The 17,681-nt window shown below is 40.8% G+C and overlaps 1 protein-coding gene across 5 annotated transcripts in view; it reads left to right on the forward strand.

Annotated features, from left to right (window-relative positions):
- CCDC146 (coiled-coil domain containing 146) overlaps positions 1–17,681 on the forward strand; it is a 194,783-nt gene that overhangs the window by 53,065 nt on the left and 124,037 nt on the right. The gene's annotated exons all lie outside the window — the stretch shown is intronic.

A 17,681-nucleotide genomic window follows, 5' to 3' on the forward strand; every position in this document is an offset into this window, starting at 1 on the left:
CTACATTCACTGTTTTTCCACTAGAAATCATACACTGAAGCACAATATGTAAAACAGACTCGGATGTAGCCAGTAGTGATATTCAAATAGTTTAACAACCAGTTCTCTGCCCTAATGACCATTTTAAGTATAAGAAAACAATATACTGAAAGGTAATTTATTATTTCATGCTTTTAATACTTAAATAAGAACAATAAAAGAGGTACACAAAACTAGATTATAAGTTTTAAATTATTAATAAAAGTATATTAAATAATATCTGACAAAGAACAATAAAACTGTTATTTTCATATTGTTTCTTTTTTTGAGAGAGAGAGAGACAGAGAGAGAGAGAGAGAGAGAGAGAGAGAGACAGAGACACGGGCAGGGACAGACAGAATGGGAGAGAGGTGAGAATCATCCAACTTGTTGTTGTGGCACCTTAGTTGTTCATTGTTTACTTTCTCATATGTGCCTTGACCCGGGGGGGCTTCAGCTGAGCCAGTGACCCCTTGCTCAAGCCAGCGACCTTGGGCTTCAAGCCAGTGACTATGGGGTCATGTCTACGATCACAGGCTCAAGCTGGTGATCCTGTGCTCAAGCTGGTGAGCCCGTGCTCAAGCCAGCGACCTCAGGTTTCAAACCTAGGTCCTCAGCATCCCAGGATGATGTTTTATCCACTGTGCCACCACCTTGGTCAGGCCATATTGCTTCTTGATTGGCGTCCTCATTTACAATTTTTTTCATTTTTATTTGAGCATCATTGGCTGTGTGTTTTATTCTTAACCATCTTTTCACTGTAGGAGTATGATCTCATTTCATTACCTATGGACAGAATGAATATTACTATGGGCGCTTAGAATAAGCTGTTCACAGATGAATGTTAAAAAAGAGTAAGGAATGTAAATTTGTCATTTCCACATTGGGTGACTGCTTAGGCACCTACCTTAGAGAGAACTTTGATTTACTAGTGCCATTTTAACAACTGGTTCATCAAACTCAACAAAAAATTAAGTATCAGTTCCGCTGAACTGGTGTGAACCAGCTGAATCCCATCACTGGGTGTGGCAGATGTAGAGGTGAGGGTGCAGAGGTGAAGATCCCTGTTCTCTCCCCTTCTCATCTACTGTCACCAGCAGCACCACGGCCCAAAGCCCCCTGAGCACACTGGGGGAAACCCATGCTCCGTCCAGGTCGTTTCTGGACTGATATAAGTTAGCCCTCTTCCTCCTACTTTCAAACCCATCTCAGCATGGCCAAGACCCAGACCTGCCCCCAGGACGCCTTGAAAAGCAGTGTGACTGGGCTGAAGTTTCTTTCAGGAATAGGAGAGGAAGTTCCGCAGTGTGGCCTACAGCAAACTTCCCCAAATTCCTCATCACAGCAGAGGCCTCTCTTATACCCCCTTCTATCCCTTGTTTAAAAACTCCTCGGCAAAGTTTTCTTCTCACCCTCAGGGTGGTTTTCCCCCTCTGTACTTCCATCCATCTTCTCCTTGATATCTTTCTCCCCTCTGTACTTCCATCCATCTTCTCCTTGATAATCTTTGACTATTTCATTATTTTTTATTTGAATTTTATTGGGGTGATACTAGTTAACACAATTATAAAGGTTTCAGGTGCCCAATTCTACAACACATCTCTGTACACCGTATTGTGTGTTCAACCCCCAAGTCAAGTCATAGTCCACCCCCATTTATCCCTGTACCCTCCTCTGTCTCCTCACCACCCCGGTAATCACCACACTGTTGTCTGTGTCCATGATTTTTTTTTCCTTTCTTTTTTATTTTTTGTCTTCAGAGTTCCTTCGGCTTTCCTTCCCACCCAGCGTCCTGTCATGACCCCCCCAGCCCTGGCACAGGTGGTGGCAGGGGAGACTGCAGATACTTAGATTTGCATTTTCCTTGCCCTACATAAGGATTAAATATCACCTTTGACCTTACAGTCAAATCTCTCTACTCTGATCTGATGCATGCTTTCTTTCTTCCTTTTGTTGTTGTCCCTTGCCTCAAACCCCATGTGTAGTAGACTGCAAGTGGCAAAAAGCCTTTGTAAATTCGAGGCTTAGCAGAAGGCTAAGTTCTCCCCCCTCCACCTCCATATTGGCTATGAAGCTGAGTATTTGCGCCCACTTCGCTTGCTTGCTTAAGTTGCTGGAAGCAATTTACATGCCCTTCCTCTCACCCTTTGTTTGTTCACATGTTGGTTGATTTCGCTTATGCATGGTGGGGGGATTCCTGTTTATGCCTTAAGAGAGTTCCTGTTTTTGCTTTAGATGTGTGACTTTGTATCAAGGACTTCCTTATTTGCATGTGGCTATATAATAAAGCAAACTGGGGGGCTTTCTCTCTCTGATATTGCCATCAGCATCAAAAAGGCCTCCTGATCCCACCCTCTTTTCTCAATGAGTCTATTTTCTTAATTCTGCACCGTTCTCCCTCAAGACCCAGAATTTCTAGCCATGCTGATCTGCGGTAAGTGGCGCCCAAACAGGGACTTAGTATGAGAAAACTAAACTGAAGGAAGGTGATGGAACTCCCCAAGTGTGCACAGTGAATAAAGAAAGTTTTGGGGGAGAGTATAGTTGAGAGTAATAAATTATGGGACAATTAGGGTCAAAAGTAGGGGACCTTTTTGTATGAAGAGTTATGCAGCTAGAATGATTTTATAATATATTCAAGATGTGTGCCCTTGGTTCCTGAAGGAGGGAGTGGTCAGTTCTGCTACAGGGGAGCAAGTAGGTAAAGTTCTGAGAAGGCAGTGGTGTGAGGAGACTATGGCAGGTGGTCCTGTACTTTGCGGCTTGGGGGCTAAGGAACGTGGGACAGTGTGGCTGCTCCTAGTTCTCTCCAGGTGCTTGGTCTGCCACTCAGCTAAAATTGAGGTAGAAGAAAAGTCTTGTCATGATCTTCCTGAGCCACCAGTTAGAGAAGCTATGGAATTTGAGAATGGTTAAGAGTCTCAGCTATTTAAGTTATAGCTTTTCCTGGTATTGTCTGATTTTCTTTAATGTGTTAGCAACAATCCTCTGAACTATTATTTTGTTTCTTTCCTATTCTTTGCCTGGAAATTTAGGCAGGGGACCCCTGGGTGGATTTGACTACAAAATTTCTCATGCAGCTGCTGAGAGCAAATTTTCTCGAGGAGATTTTAGTCCCATCCTTCAGTCCCTCTGTCAGAAAATGCCCTGACTAAAATCAGGCAAGCATCTTTCTAATCTGGTAGTGCTCTGAAATCCCAGGTTTCTCTCTGGTTTGTCTAATTCTTGTTTCTATTTAGTCTTTGTTTAATGTTGTCTAAAATGTGTCTTTTTAAGGCCTGAATTAAGTTCTTGCATGCAAAAAATTGGAAATGCCGGCTCTAATATTGAAAAAATAAAATGATTTTAGAACTTGTAAGGAGCGCTCATTTAAATTTAATTAGAATAGAACATAGATCCTTAAGACTTACTAATTTGGTTAGTACATTGTGAGGTGTGTTCAGAGTTAGGAGTGTTGTTGAAATAGCAATTCAAGTATTAGGATTAATCAAAGTTATATGTTATACTTGTGTTTTTGTGCGTAAATTGTCTTGTTTATTTGTAAGTTTATACTCAGGTAGGTAAAACAAAGGAATTGAGCAAAATTAAGCAGGGCCCTAATAAGCCATTTCAAGAATTTTTCTCAAGCTGCTTCAGGCAGTTAGAAGAATAGTATAAGGATGCTAATTCTGCTTCTCAGGCCACATCCTGCAAAAGGGACCCCAAGTAAATTGGGGATTTGGCTCCTCTGATTTTGCCTATTGGATTCAAAAGATTGGTCAGGAACGCCCTGAAATGGAACAAACAATACAAAAGTATAAATTTAAAAGACTTTTAGATGCTAGAGCTGATGTACCTGTTATTGCTAAGCTACATTGGCCTCCTTCCTGACCCACTTATGCAGCAGCCACAGAATTAGAAGGTATAGGGCAGAGTAAATCCCCTCAACAAAGCTCTAGTTTTTTACAATGGGAAGATAAAGAAGGTCATTCTAGACTTTTTCAGTCTTATGTGCTCTCTGGAGTGCCAGTTAATTTGTGGGGTAGAGATGTTTTGAAAAAATGGGAGCGTTGCTTGTCAGTCCTAATAGTTTAGTTAGTACTCAAATGCTTGATCAGGGATTTCTGCCCACTAAGGCAGTGGTCCTCAACCCCTGGGCCGCGGACTGGTACTGGTCCATGGGCCATTTGGTACTGGTCCGCAGAGAAAGAACAAATAACTTACATTATTATATTTAAGTCTGAATGATGTTTTATTTTTAAAGAATGACCAGATTCCCTCTGTTACAGCCATCTAAGACTCACTCTTGACGCTTGTCTCGGTCACGTGATACATTTATCTGTCCCACCCTAAAGGCCGGTCTGTGAAAGTATTTTCTGACATTAAACCTGTCCATGGCCCAAAAATGGTTGGGGACCACTGCACTAAGCGACTTGGGAAAGAACAGTGGGGAATTCTCACCCCCATAGAAGTGGCACCCAATACCAGAAGGCACGGATTAGGATATCAAAATTTAGCACAGGGGCCTTGGTAGCTCTTGCTACCCCAATAATGCATTGTGCAGACCCAATTACTTGGAAATCAGATAATCCTGTTTGAGTAGACCAATGGCCCCATTCTCAGGTGAAACTTAAGGCAGCTGCTCAATTAGTACAAGACCAGTTACAGCTTGGGCACATTGAACCTTCCAATAGCCCTTGGAATATGCCTATATTTGTTATTAAAAAGAAATCAGGAAACTGGAGACTGTTACAAGATTTGAGAGCAATAAATAAGACTATGGAAATTATGGGTCCTCTCCAACTAGGACTCCCTTCTCCTAATGCCATTCCATGGAATTTTCACCTTGTAATTATTGACTTGAAGGATTACTTTTTTACTATTCATTTAAGCCCTTATGATCGCAAGCATTTTGCATTCAGTGTCCCTTCACTTAATTTCCAGGCTCCAATGGAGCGATACCAGTGGAGAGTTTTGCCTCATGGTGTGGCTAACAGTCCTACCTTGTGCCAAAAATATGTTGCTCAAGCTATCTCTCCAGTACGAAGGCAGCACTCTAAGGCATGCATACTTCATTATATGAATGATATTCTTATTACTCATCCAAATAAAGACACTGTGTTGACAATTTTGCAACAACTAAAATATTCTTTGAAAGAATCAGGACTTTATATAGCTCCTGAAAAGGTACGGCAATCTTTACCTTTCTCTTATTTAGGACAAATTATTGAGAGACAACAAATTCAGCTACAAAAATTAGAAATCAGAACAGAATCATTTGCAAACTTTAAACGATTTCCAGAAATTATTAGGAGTTATTAATTGGCTTTAGACCTTCCTTGAAATTAACTACTGGGGAACTAAAGCCATTTTTTGATATTCTTAGAGGCTCGGCTGAACCAGCTTCTCCTCAGCTACTTACAGCTGTGGGACAGCAAGCTTTAAAGCTTGTAGAAAAAAACCTTGCAACAAGCACAACTAAGACACATAAATCCTGAAAAATCAATTGCCTTACTAATTTGTCCCTTGAGTTACACTCCAACAGGACTATTGTGGGAAGCTTTAGGTCCTATTGAATAGATTCATTTAGCTGTTACTTCTAAGAAAGTTTTATCGCTGTATTTTGATCTTGTCGCCTCCTTGATTATCAAGGGGCATAGGCAACTCTTACAGCTTATAGGTTTTGAGCCTTAAATTATTGTTGTTCCTTTTTCAAAGGATCAACAACAATGGCTCTGGGAAACTTCCACTAAATGGCAAATTGCTTTTGCAAATTTTACAGGTCAAATTGATTCTCACTACCCAGCTGATAAAATAGTTCAATTTTCATTAATTACTACATTTGTCTTTCCTAAAACAATTGTTAATGAGCCCATTCCTGAAGCACCTACAGTCTTTACTGATGGGTCCAGCACAGGAAAAGCAGATTAATAAACAATGGACAAGTTTATACTAAAACAGTCACCTTGAAATCAGCTCAAAGAGTAGATTGCCATTATCATGGCTTTTCATCATTTGCCATGTTCCTTTAATCTGTATACAGACAGCAGATATTTACTTATGGTTGTTTCCACTATAGAGACTGCTATCTTAGGGACAACTTCTGATGAGGTACTATTTCAGCAATTTCACCTTCTTCAAAGACTCGTACTCAACATAGACCTTCATGTTTTATAGGACATATTAGAGCTCATTCCATGCTCCCTGGAGCTTTGGCACAAGGAAATGCCCTTGTTGATCAAGCTACTCAAAAGAAAATTATTGGAGCAACCATGACAGATCAAGCAATTCAGTCTCATACTATTCATCACCAGAATGCTGCAGCCCTGCGTAAACAGTTTCAACTTTCTCAGGAAGCAGCACAGAAGATTGTTAATCCTGTCTAAGGTGTCCTGTGCTACAATCTGTCCCCTCATTAAGAGTTAACCCTCAAGGACTCCTACCAGGACAATCTTTGCAAATGGATGTTACTCATATACCTTCATTTGGCAAACAGTCCTTTGTCCACATTACGGTGGATACTTATTCTGGATTTATAGTAACCTCTGTCAGAACAGGAGAGGCTGCTAAGCATGTTACAGCTCATTGTCTGTATGCATTTTCTATTATTGGACTTCCTAAACTGACAATACTCCTACATATGTAGGAAAAGCATTTACTATTACGAGTATTTCTTGCAATCTTTAAAGTCAAGGTATTATTAAAGTGTACCCAGCAAATATTTAAGGTCAATTTAAAAACAAAATTTAAAAAGGGGAGTCATATTCTGGAGCTCCTGCAAATCTACCTTATCATGCTTTTTACTTTAAATTTTTTCTTTTGAATGCTGATGTACAGGAGACGCCAAATCTCTTTCTCCTGCAAACTTCTACCCTCTTTTATTTGATCCAGCTAATAACACTGTTTTGTCTTTTTCCAAATAGCTTCAGATAGATGAAAACAATTTATATAGGTGGATGGAGGACCCTCAAACCCCTCAGTGAGATCTTCGAGATCTTCTTGAGCATGGCTTTTAAGGTCTATAATGACCAAGAGGCAGACAAAACCCAAAAGAGATCAGGTAAAATACCAGCTCTTGGAGGCCACCCTTAAAAACTCCAGCGCCCCAAAGAGACCTCATAGAACTCCATCTGGGCCCTGCTTCAATAGTGGAAAGGAAGGTCATTGAGCTAAAGCCTGCCAGGCTTCTTGGCCCCCACCAGGGACATGCCTTTGCTGTGGGAAAAAGGGACACTGGAAGGTAGGCTGCCTTCTCACTCCTCTAAGGGAGGGTTCAGTCTCTTCCAGCCCTGCTCCACCCACCTGTGACCTAACCTTGCCCAGCCTGCTAGGATTTGCCATTGGAGGCTAAAGGTGGCCAGGGCCATCGGCCCCATCTCACATCACTGTGGACGAGCCTAGGGTATTTCTTCCAAGTAGCAGGTAAACTGATCTCATTTCTTATGGACACAAGGGCCACTTATTATGTCTTGCCCAAATATTTGGGTTTTTATTCATCCCTTGAAGATCTCTGTTTTGGGTGTTGAAAACCCTATTTTCTGCTGCTTTGCTTGTCTCCTTTATTCTGCCTCAATGCCCCATGCATATTTTAGGCTGGGACCTACTCCTAATTTAGAGCTCTCTTTCTCCTTTTTGCCAACTTCTGTTACAAATTTACCTCTGCCACTCAGCATAGTATATCCCAAGGTTCTCCTCACCACCTCCATGGCTGCAAAACTCCAGGAAAGGGCCCCCTGGTCTCATCTCTCCAGGCTGAAGAGAACAGAGGCTCCATCTCCACACATGCCGCAGATGGCTTTTCCAGTCTACCTGAATCATTACCAGCTAGAAGCAGTGGTCATTGGGACTTGGAGACTAGCTACAAAGTGTAGAAATATGACAACAATTCCAGTGCCATGCGCACTTTTCCTGGATGTGTTGCTGGACTCCTGGACTTTTCCTGGACTCCTGGACTTTTCCTGGATGTATTATTTCCTGGACTCCTACTCCTTGTGACAGCTCCCAATAGGACTGAAGTAGGGTTGGGTTGCACCTGCAGGGATGTGGCATGGTGATGGTGCCAACATGGACTTGGTGAAATTACATTAACATATTAAGGACATTTAAAATAGCAAAGACTCTATTATAGATCTTGCTGTATTGGCTAAAAATTTGCTTGATAATCTAAAAGGCTGTAATCCCTTTAATGTATTAGAATATTTGTTTGGGTATATGTTAGCATTGGCTATACTAATTTTGTGTTTATTCTGTATTTTTTCAGTCTGCCTCCGAATTAGAATCTGGGAAACTAGGAAATCAGATGAGTGCAAATCTCAGCACACAAATTAAAAATAAAAAAGAAAAGAAGGATATGTGGTAGACTGCAAGTGGCAAAAAGCCTTTGTAAATTCGAGGCTTACCAAAGGCTAAGTTCTCCCCCCTCCACCTCCATATTGGCTATGAAGCTGAGTATTTGCACCCACTTCACTTGCTTGCTTAAGTTGCTGGAAGCAATTTACATGCCTTTCCTCTCACCCTTTGTTTGTTCAGATGTCCGTTGATTTCACTTATGCATGGTGGGGGAATTCCCTTTTATGCCTTAAGAGAGTTCCTGTTTTTGCCTCAGATGTGTGACTTTGTATCAAAGACTTCCTTATTTGCAAATGGCTATGTAATAAAGCAAACTGGGGGCTATTGGGCTCTTGGATATTGCCATCAGCATTTAAGAGGCCTCTCAATTCCATCCTCTTTTCTCGATGAGTCTATTTTCTTAATTCTGCACCGTTCTTCCTCAAGACCCAGAATTTCTAGCCATGTTGGTCCGCAACATCCATTCTTCAGCTCAACTAGACCTATTGCTACTTTTCTAACTAGCTCCTGATTGCCAGCCACGGGTGCCTCTCCTCATCCTAAACCCAGTCAGATGTGTCTCCTCCACATTCTGTGCTTAGAATTCTACCCATTGTCAAGGACAGCTCGGGTCTCACCTTGTTCTTGTAGCATTCTTTTTCTTGACAGTGTGATCACTTCTGTTTCTGTAACCTCCTCACATTGTGCTTATACATACCTTACACCACTTATTTAGTTTCTTGTTTTTTAAGCTAATTCATAATAGCTTTAGGAACATGGAAAGCAGGAAGCCTGTGGTATTCTTTTTGATAGTCCTTGTGAACTCTTAGCTCACTGTCGCAGGTGTAGCTGTGCCATTTTCAAAGGAGTGCTGTAGGTAGTACTTAGTAAAGCCCTCCGACGAAATAATCACATTACCGAGTCACTATTTTACAAGGCGAACTTAAAAAGGAGAAATTGCTTCTGGGTTTCTGAATGTATTTTCCACATCAAGTCCACCTAAATGTTCAGATATTTAAATGTTTAGTGTTAGAAATAGCATCACACATTAGAACCGTCATGTACCTATTCCAGTTTTATTTTTGCTGGCTGATCTTCCAAAAGAATATGCAACAGGGAAGCAATGATTTTGAAATAGTTTTTGAAAACAAAACAAAACCTTTTCTTTAAGTGAAATTGAGGGTGGAGCCCAAAGATACAAAATAAAAGCAGAAGCACTCTAGGTGAACAGTGTTTCATGCATCATACATTGTCCTGGCTTTTTCATATTCATGAAACAAGTCTGCAGAACTTCAGGGTCTCTGTGGACAGTTTGAGAACCCCTATGCTAGCAGTTCAGCATGTTAAATACCAACACTGTATTCATCATAAGAATATAAGTCCTCCTGCCTAACTTCTATACCTATCCATGATATTAGAGCCTCTCTAGATTTCTATTGTTGGTTTGATCAGATAAAGACAAAATTTTTGTTATAGGATAGAAATAAAAAAGTCTTAGCTGACATCATTCATTTAAAAAGAAATGTAAATTTTATTTGTTTTTATGTAACAAATGAAAATAAGGGCTTCCGTGTTTACTGGATAAATCTATCAGCCTGCAAAGAACTTACAGAGTGCTTTGAACTTAAGCAGTATGTTTTCATCAGTGAATTCTGCCACGTAACCATGGAAGTGAAACAGTGTTTGGAGAGCACTGAACTTGTTTGCCTTTTCTGTCAGTGTCATAAATTCCAACTTAGCTGAAGGAGTAAAGTACTTTTTAACCACTAGGTTAAGTAGGGACATTAACACACTTGGAAAACATATTAATTTTTGAATTATTTCTTGTCAACAGAATTTTATGTAATTGTTTTTATTTTATTGGAATCATTTCCCACTTTATAGATTTACACAGAAAGTCAGAGCAGGGGTGACACTGAGATTTGCTATGTGTGCATTTCACTGTGGAATTAACATGGGTAATTTATCATGGAAAATTAACCGAATCCATGAGAGCCAGGAAAGCTGAAAATGGATAACGGTCCACAATGACAAACCGTTTGTATATATCAGAGGTTTGTTTTGAGTTTTCAGGAAGAACTTTCGTGAGTGTAAAACATTATCTCCTTATCACAGCATTAATCATGACAAATGGAGATAACATTGCAAATGTTCCTGGGAAAATGTCCAGCACATGTTGGCACTCAGTAAATGACAGCTGTTTATCATTATTAGTGTTTAGAAGCATGAATATCTAAGCAAAAATTAACACAAGTTACTTAGATTAGCTGGAAAAATTATGATACTAGCATTACTGAAAGAGAAATTAATATAAGAACTAGTATTGTAGACCCTTTACAACATAAGCACACATTATTTGCTCCTGGTGGAAAATGAGAAGAGCGAGAGGCAATTTGTCTTCAACAGTATCATCCTTAATTACTCAGAGAAAATCTTGAATGCTAGAGATTAAACTCAGAGTTTAAAAAGTTATTTTTTGGGAAAAAATCTTATTCAAAATACTTTGATAAGCATAGAGCACCATGTTATGTACATGCTAGAGAAGTGATAAATATTTATTGGGTTAAAATAATAACTATAAAAGTAGTATCAGTTATTTTAAGGGGTTAAGATGAAAAGGATGTTTATTTTTAAAAGTTTGTTTTCAAAAGAAGAGCATATACTCTCAGAAGTATAGTGTAGATTTCTTCAGAAAATAGCTAATAAAATAATATAGATGTTTTTGAAAGACCACGTAGTGTTTGGGAAGACACTGGTCATCTTTGGGACTCCTGAGGAGCAAAGGTGCAGGGGCAGAGCAGAGTGTGAGCACAGGGGCGGCAGGCTGCTGGCCCAACAGAGGAGTCACCAAGGACTAGAAAGGAGTCATTCCCTGGAGAAAGAGAGGCAGTGAAGAAGGGACCGTTCAAGGAATAGCAGCAGCATTAATAGCATAGAATCTACTATAAGGGATTTAAAGAGACTACCTAAATTCCTATTTCATTTCATCGATTTTAGATAATGTTGCTTTAAAGAAAGCTAGCTATTGACCATGGTGAATTTTGTTGTGCTGACTTTTGACTATGTGTAAGAGCTACACATCCATTTTATTAGATGTGGGCAGGTGTCCTTGCATGTTACAGCATATGTGTTACAAATAACATTTTTAGCATGTATGTGTATCATATATGTACATGTTTTGTGTATGTATACACTACAAGGAGAACCTACCTATAAGAAAAGAATTATACTCATTTCCACCTGCAAGTGGAACCGACATTAAGTGAACATTGCCAGTCAGATTAACTTATAGCCATTTGAGTGTTCATACCTTAAAAGCTATAGAAATATTAGATTTAGGTTACCTTTAACTTGGATAACTTTTGGAAAGTATTTGCAAATGGAGCAAGATTTAAGATCATTAACGTTTCCAAAATAAAGAGAAAAGGTGGGGAAAAGTCTCTGCTTAACTAAACTAGTACCTTTATGATTCAAAATGACCATATGTGATTCCTCAAACTTGGGCATTATGCTTTTAAGAACGACTGTTTTTTGGTTTATGGCCTAGTTTTTATTTTGCTATATGCATGTGTGCCGTGTCCTGCATGACAGGTCTATTTCAGGGTCTCAAGCAGGAAATGGTATGAAATTTAATTAAAGATAGACAGAGACTTAAAGATATATACATACAGGATGGGTTCGGGAGGATGCCACGGCTTACCAACAACCACTACTGTCCTGCTGCAGAAACATGGCTGCCCCCAGAAAGACATCCGACTTTATTCTTGGGTAATATGGGCCAGTAGAAATTCAATGATGTTTCCAAGGCAACTCAAAGACAACCCGCACTGTACTAGTCAATCTAACTTTATACCAAGAAGAAACATGCTTCCAGTCTCTTCTGGGGAACATGGGCGGGTAGAATGAGCAGAGAAGCACAGCCCTGTGTTAACTTAATTAGGCCTGTGAGGTGGGGGGTTGGGCAGACTGCCTCTGCCCCTAGATATCCAAACTGCAAAATACCCTGTTTGCTTTTCAGTCTCTAGCACATGTGCACACACACATACACTGTATCCTGAATGATAACACTCCAACTTCACAAGGTGGCTTCTCTCAGAAGATGCAATAGGTCATCACCTCCTCCCTTCACTGTGAAGTGACTGCCTATGTCTAAAGCAGTGATTTGTAGAATACTGTTGTGGAATACTATAATAGCTTTTAAGACATCTAGTAACTCAACAAAATATATAGTTGCTGGCAGAAACAAGAAAAAGCACCTCCAAATCTAAAGTAATCTAGAGAAAGTGTTCTAGTGGGAATAAATCTCTGCCCTCTCCGCCAGGAAGCAGCCCTTGGACCCCTCAAACAACAGGGCGACAGGGTGGGTGTATGAGACGTATTGGTTCCTCTGTATCTCCAACTGCTTCTGTTCACACATTATTTGTTGTACATTATTTACCAGGTTATCTCATCCAGTCCCGTGGATTTGTTACCATCTGTATTCTAGCGACTTCCAGTTGTATTTCTGAACCTTAGATGTCTTCCCTTAGTGTCACACTAATATTCAAATGCCATCCATTTGGATGTCTTAATAGCTATTTGAACTTAGAAAGTTCACAACTGCTGATCACCCACATGCGCGCGCGCACACACACACACACACACACACACACACGCACTTTCCAAACAAGTTCCCCTGCAGTCTTCCCATCTCAATTAACAGCAGCTCCTTTCTTGTAAGTTGCTCAGATTAAAACCCTGTAGTTTTTGGCGGTACCTCCAGTCCTTTCACTGTCCACCTCTGATCTCTAATCAGCACATTTTGTCAACTTTACCTTAAAGATTCACTTCTCTGCAGCCACCACCTGCAGGCTTTTATCATCTCTCTTCAAGGTTATTGCAAACACCATCAAACTGATGATCATGCATCCATCTTGTCTCCCAACTGTCTGTTCTCCACTGAACAACAGTCTTTTAAAACTGGATGAAATCATGTGCTTCCTCTAATCAAAACCTTTATGTCTCTTAGTTAAAGGCAAATCCTTACCATGACTGACAAGGTCTAGATCTGGCAGCCCCACCCCACCCCTTATTTAGCCCTAATTCCCCAAGCTGTCTCTGATCTCATAACCTACCCCTACACCCTACACTGTCTGCTTTTCCTGCACTGCCCTTCTTACCCTAAAACAGACCAAGCACTGTTCAACCCGATGCTCTCTTTGCTTGGGGCATAGCTCTCCCAGGTATCTGCCTGGCTGGTTCTCTTGTATCTTTAAGTCTTTGTTCAGATATTACCTCAGAGAGGTCTCCTCGACCACCTGTTAACACCTCTCTGATACTAATCTCCCTTACCCTGCTTAAGTTTTATGGCACTTGTTGCTTATTTATTCATCTCCTCTGATAAAATATAAACTCTCCAAGAAGAGGGTTTTTGTCTGTTTTCGTCACTGATATTTTTGGCTTCCTAAAGATTGCTTAGCACATGATATACGTTTAATAAATACTTTTTGAATGACTGACAACGAAATCCACTCTAACATTTCTATCTCCACAAGTCTTTAGTTTCAAGACGTTTCTGGCATCTCAGCTTCAGTTAATATAGCTGCTGCTGACTCTAGGTTTATGTTAACTAATCAAGCCAGCTGTAAGAAACAAACAGGTTTCCTCACGCTGGCCCACTGAATTCAGAATTTCTGGTAAATATACCTATACCAATGAACTCAATTGCATCTGAAATTCTGCTTTTTCTTCCTTAGCTAAGCAACCTTAAAATCTCTTCCCATACATATTCCCCGGTTTCCTGCTGATATAATTAGCAAAGTAGTGAAAAGGCTCCTCCCCCAATTTGACTTTATAACTGACATTAGGGCATGCCCTGGTTACAGATCTGGAAATGACAAAGAACGGGATGAAGGAGAATTAAGGTCACTTGCTCAAGAGAAAAAGCGACTGTGTCTTCCAGCAAGAAGAGCGTTAGGGATCGCTTTAAGGAGCAACAAAGGCTCCATCACATTTCGGAATTCAGGGCCTTCTGAGTTCTCCAAGTGTAGCCAACTTCTCTCATTTCTATTCTCACTTCCAACCCTTCCCAATTAATAAACAAAAGAAACCTGGCAAAGCTATGATTCGGCAGGTGTTGCAACTTGGCAACACACAGAATGACATTACCATTTGGATTTAGCCAACTGCTTGTTACCTCAGGGGAAAGGGAGGAGGTTTGGAACTGAAGATGGTTTACAAAGGGGTCTTTAGTCTAATCTGTACTTTTTTAAATTATTCATGGATCTTGTATGATTAAAATTAATTTAAAGTTACCATATACAGTGATACCTCGGTTCTCGAACATAATTCGTTCCGGGAGAACGGTCGAGAACCAAATTGTTCGAGAACCGAAACAATGAAACCCATAGGAAATAATGGAAACTGGATTAATTTGTTCCAAGCCCCAAAAATATGCCTATTTACTGGTGCTTTCTCACAAATAACGACTTCATTGATGCTGTCACCTGCTAACTCTTTTTCTTTAATGAAAATAAGAAGCAGCTTCTCCATTTCCTCCATTATCTGAGGCCTTTGCTTTGTTAACAATGTAACACCTTTGGCAACATTGGCAGCCTTTATAACAGCTTTATTCTTAAGGAAAGTTGAGATAGTAGATCTTGGCATGCCATACTCAGCAGACAGATCTGAAACACGTGTGCCCTGTTCATATTTGGCAATGATTTCTTTTTTCAGCTCAATCATTGTTCTCACAGCTTTCCGCTTACCTTTGTCTGCATTACCACTTCTGGCTTTCTTTGGACCCATGTCTAAGGGTTAAATTCAGTGTACAAAGCGTGCACAAAGCGTGAGTCTCTCCACAAAGCGTGAGTCTCACCACAAAGCGTGAGTCTCACCACAAAGCGTGACTCTCACCACAAAGCGTGAGTCTCTCCACAAAGCGTGAGTCTCACCACAAAGCGCGACTCTCACCACAAAGCGCGACTCTCACCACAAAGCGTGACTCTCTCCACAAAAACGTGATTCTCTCTCTCCACAAAGCGTGACAAAGCGTGACTCACACTGATGACGCAGGCAAGGCGCGCTCGGCCGAATGAACGCCATTCGGCTCAACTCGGCTAATCTCGGACGTTCGAGTTCTAAATATTTGTTCGGATTCCAAGACAAAATTTTCTCGAATTTCCTGGTCAAATACCGATTTGGTCGAAAGTCAAGGCGTTCGAGAACCGAGGTATCACTGTAGTATACAAAGTATGCAAATATTTTTTCCTTAGGAACTCAGGTGGAGCAATCACTGTCCAGCCCAGTACAGCCAGACCCCTCTACATGATGTGTACCCAGAGGCATGTTCCTGCTACCAGACCACGTCCATGCCAGGGGCTCGCCCGATCCTGGCACTGTCCAGGACCTTGAGCATGTCAGGCAACCTCCAAGTTCTTGACTCATGCAGGGAAAATTTTAAGACATGAGGCCAGGTGAAAGTGAGAGTAAGTTTATTAAAGCTTGGGACAGGGAGGCAAAGGCAGGGCCCCTGGAGACAGGATCGGGGGTAAGGCTAGATGAGCTGCTGCTGCTCATTGCTCCCCTGGGTGCAGGTCTCACGGGACCCTTAGAGCTCAGGGTAGAAGCAAAGCACATATGCACAAAGGAGAGTGCACGGTGGTGTCCTTTGTCCTGCAGGTTTTACCTATTTTCTGTAGACAGGAATTTTAGGGGAGCTCCCAGGGAAGGATCTCAACAGACCACTCATTAGATCTCCAGGTGAGTCATTTATTATGCTGATGTAGCAGAATGGGCATATAGTGGGGCCAGGGGTCCTTCTCTGCTTAGTTCTACCTCTATCTTTGATTAGCCTGACTCTGGTTGTTTTTTTGTTATCTGTTTCCCTCATTAAGGTGATTTAAACCATTTCCTTTTTTGTATCTTTGGTTAGGGAGGGTAGAGTCTTGTAATTTGTTTGCTGGCTGTTAATTGCTCAGCTGTTCCAACCAACCATTTGTTCAACCACTTGTCTCAGTTTCCTCCATCTGCTCTTGGTGTCTTTGGTTAGGGTGGGTTAGCTGGCTGTTTGTTGCTTGCTATTCTGGCTCTTTGTTCAACCATTTGTCTGTTTCCTCATTCCACTTGTCAGGGAATTTTCCTAGTTTCTTACTAACCTGCCTCAGTTCCCAGAACCCCTTCTAAAAGTTTGCCATTGTTATGTACCCAATCCTGTAGTATATATCTGATCCTGTCTTGCCATACTTTCCCCTGGCTTCCAACTTCTCACCTGTATGTACCATCTCCCAAATCCTCTGATCTGAAAGGACCACTCTTCTGCAACTCTGGCTTCTTTAGAACATAGCCCTTCCTGCATGGTAACATATTCATGAACAACTTAGAATAACAACACTCCTGTCTCAAATTCCCATTACACCCTAGAGAAACATTGCTTTCTAGAAACTCTAGATAACTGTTGAGTAATGTAATGTATAATAAAGAGTATTATAATGGTAGAAGACCAAAGAGGAAAGGTACCAAATTCCTCCTAATGTCTTCAGAGAAGGCTGCCCAGAAGAGATACCTATTTAGGATGAGGATGATGATGATGATACATATGTTATCTCATTTAATCCCTCAATAACTCTAACAGGAAAATCCTCTTGTTATCCTTATTTTATAATTGAAGAGACCACAGAACAAACAGTGAGATTAAGTTACTTTCCCTGTTATCACATAGCTTGCAAATGGTGGGGTTAAAATTCAAACCTAGCAAGTTTGGCTCCTTGAGTCCCTTCTCCTAAAGTGTGAGTGAGAAGATAAAACTCAGCAGGGGTTGAGAATGGCATCCAATCTAAACCAAAGGAATAGGATACACAAAGTCATGAAAACATGAGAGAACATGGTTTGTTCAAGAACAAGGCATTCAGTACGGCAGGAGTATGGGTCAGTGGTGGTAAAGGACACTAAAAGGATAGGCAGAAACCCACCCACGAAGGGGCTTATCCGCTGGATTTTGTCATCCGAGAAATGAAGCATTGTTGAAAGGTTTTGAAGCAGGACCATAACATGTCCAGAACTATATTTTTGAATAATCCCTCTGGCAGTGCCATGGAGGACAGATTGGAATAGATTAAAACTGGCGGTCCAGGTTGTTATTAGAAAGCGTTTGCATTTTCCTAAGGAGATGATGAAGGCCGGACCAGAGCAGCAACGTTAATGATGGACAAAGGAGATAGGGTTAAATGCCTCAAAATGAAAATGAAACTTTTGTATTACAAATGTGTCAACAGTATTCCAACAGAGGGAAATAAGATAATGGTCTTCCTGTATTTGCCTCTATCTTCCCGTTAGCAAAGTAGGACTCACTCAAGTCTTCAAACAGTAAAAATATATAT

This window comes from Saccopteryx leptura, chromosome 12 (assembly GCF_036850995.1).
Source record: "Saccopteryx leptura isolate mSacLep1 chromosome 12, mSacLep1_pri_phased_curated, whole genome shotgun sequence".
Lineage (NCBI taxonomy): Eukaryota > Metazoa > Chordata > Mammalia > Chiroptera > Emballonuridae > Saccopteryx > Saccopteryx leptura.